Source organism: Frankliniella occidentalis, unplaced genomic scaffold (assembly GCF_000697945.3).
Source record: "Frankliniella occidentalis isolate FOCC.00 unplaced genomic scaffold, Focc_3.1 Scaffold12, whole genome shotgun sequence".
NCBI lineage: Eukaryota > Metazoa > Arthropoda > Insecta > Thysanoptera > Thripidae > Frankliniella > Frankliniella occidentalis.
In genome coordinates, this window is record NW_026267142.1 from 2,454,546 (window position 1) to 2,457,661 (window position 3,116).

Sequence of the window (3,116 nt, forward strand, 5' to 3'; positions counted from 1 at the left end):
TTTTTATGACACAAAACGACCCTGAAAATCCCAGGTCGCTCGCGCACTTTGTTTTCGAGTTTTCGTGCGGACAGATACACAGACACACAGTCACACAGATACACAGACAAAGTTTTTTTCGACCAGATGGAGTAATAGGCTTCGCTAATCGCTCAGCCAACAAGGTAGATGTACGCCAGACCATGTCTCGCGTAACAGGCTTCGCGATATCTCACGAAGCACTGTTACGCTGCGACGTGCCTGGCATACATCTACCTTGGCCTGCGGCGCTGACTCCCGAGTCGGGTAGAGCAGAAATGTACTCAAAGATTCGGACCTCCGGCCCGTCAACTTCCCGTCACTTCGACGTAGCATGCAGGGTTGTTCATTTTTTTGCTTGTCCCTGTGGCGTCTAAATGGTTTATGATAGAGCCAAACGGACGAAATAAAGCATTCCGGTAAAGCTGAAATGCAGAAGAATGCAGGGAACAAGAAAACGGAAGTCACATGTTAAAGCATGGCGAGTTCCGTTTTCTTCTTCCCTTGCATTCAGCTTTACCGGAATGCTTTATTTTCGCCCAGAGGGCTCCACTTACCCCTAAGGAAACTAAAAAAATATTTTTTATAAACATTTGTGGGACCTGTGGTTCTTTACTTTTTCTTAAATCCAATTTTGGAGCTACAATGCTCTTCTTCGGACTCGATATGTCTTTTTAAGGTACAACACGACCCTGAAAATCCCAGGTCGGTAGCTCAATCCGTTCTCGAGTTATCGTGCGTACAGACACACACACAGACAGACAGACGCGAAACTTTTTGATCATCACTGGACTAATAGGATTCGCTAATCGCTCACGCTCAGCCAACTAGGTAGAGGTACGCCAGACCACGTCTCGCGTAACAGGCTTCGCGATATTTTACGAAACACTGTTCCGCTGCGAAGCGCCTGGCATACATCTACGTAGGCCTGCGGCGCTGACACCCGAGTCGGGCAAGGGATGCAGTCGTACGTAGGCCTTCGGCCCCAAAAGCCACTAATTTTGTTCTTCGAGGTTTCCGTTGGATTAGTTACTTCACCACCAAATACCTGGTTACCGATGTACTCCAAACCACGTCTGGCGTAACAGGCTTCGCGATATCCCACAAAATACTGTAACGCTGCGACGCGCCTGGCATACATCTACCTAGGCCTGCGGCGCTGCCACCCAAATCGGGTGGTGCAAAATGTACTAGGTAGATGTACGCCAGACCACGTCTCGCGTAACAGGCTTCGCGATATCTCACGAAACACTGTTACGCTGCGACGCGCCTGGCATACATCTACCTAGGCCTGCGGCGCTGACACCGGAGTTGGGCAAAAGGCACGGTCGTCAGCAGGCCTTCGGCCCCAAAAGTCACAAATTTTGTTCTTCGGGGTTTTATTTTTACGAGTTACCCTACCAGAGACCAACAAATATCTGAGAAAAAACATAGAAATGTTTTGCGGTCATTTTCGTGGAGAAAACTCCCTCTGGTGCCTAAACGGTTTAAGATAGAGCTTAATGGACGAAATTTTCGCCCGAAGGGCTCTACTTTGATGAGTTACCCCTCAGGAAACTGTAAAAGAATATTTTTTTTAAATGTCATTTTTGGGACCTGTGGTTTTCGATTTTTTAAAAATCCAATTTTCGAGCTAGAATGCTCTTCTTCGAACTCGATCTGTCTTTTTATGACACAAAACAACCCTGAAAATCCCAGGTCGCTAGCTCAATTCGTTTTCGAGTTTTCGTGCGGACAGACAAACAGACACACAGACACACGGACAGACAGACAGACGCGAAACTTTTTGATCATCACTGGAGTAATAGGCTTCGCTAATCGCTCAGCCAATAAAAAGATACGGGCCTCCGGCCCGTCAACTTCCCGTCACTTCGACTAAGCATGCAGGATTGCACATTTTTCCGCTTATTTGCATCAAAAACTACCTCTGGCGCCTAAACTGTTAAAGATAGAGCCAAACGGACGAAATTCTCGCCCGTAGGATTCTGCTTTGATGAGTTACCCCCTAGGAAATTGTTAAAAAATAATTTTTAAAAACCTTACTTGTGAGACCTGTGGTTTTTGATTTTTTTTAAATCCAATTTTAGAGCTGGGATGCTCTTTTTCGAACTTGATCTGTCTTTTTATGACACAAAGCGACCCTGAACATCCCAGGTCGCTAGCTCAATTCGTTCTCAAGTTTTCGTGCGTACAGACAGACACACAACCACACACACAGACACAGAGACAGACGCGAAACTTTTTGGTCATCACTGCAGTAAAACATAACACCCGAAAAGGCCTCATGATCCCTAGGGAGAAGGTCGGGAGGTTCCGGTTTGAAAAAAAATAAAACCGGAGTAATAGGCATCGCTAATCGCTCAGCCAATTATCAAATAATTATGAAGCCTCACACACTCTTTTAGTATGTCATTAAAATAGTGTTTTGAAGCTGAGCATAGGAATGAGGTATTTTACGAATAAGAATAAAAGAAGGAACCCCGGCTTTTGGACCATAACAAGCCGCAGGTCACTGGCGTGTAATGTCGCGATTTCTCGTGAACCAGATTCTTGAGGTTCTCAGCTTTAAAATTATGTAGAACATGATTTCTTTTCAGTATTAGCGAAGATACGCGAGAAACCGTGCGCTTGGTCATGGCTTTGTTATGGTCCGGGAGCAGACGTCGTAAAATACCTCATTCACCATCAAACAGCTGATGTTTGACTAGTTGTCTTTTTTTATTATTATGTTTTCTTTTGTGTTTTTTTAATGCTTTCAGCATTATTTCCCATGAACTTTTACCCACGTAAATTTTATTATGGCAATGTTCTGTCCTGAAACACACAGAGGACCACTTAGAATCGTGTACAGTACTAAGTGTTAGATCCCCCAGGGTTCGATATGCATGACCGAAACCTCCAGTCCGCCACCTCCTGGAGCTTGCCGTTAACCCGTCCAAGGTTACGAGTTCGTGCCCACAAAGCTATCCTCGCTGGAACACCTCCCGCGAGGCTCTCCTCGCAGGGAAACGAATTGCGAGGCTGTCCTCGCAGGGAAACAAACCGCGAGGTAATCCTCGCTGGGAAACATACCGCGAGGCTGTCCTCGCAGGGAAACA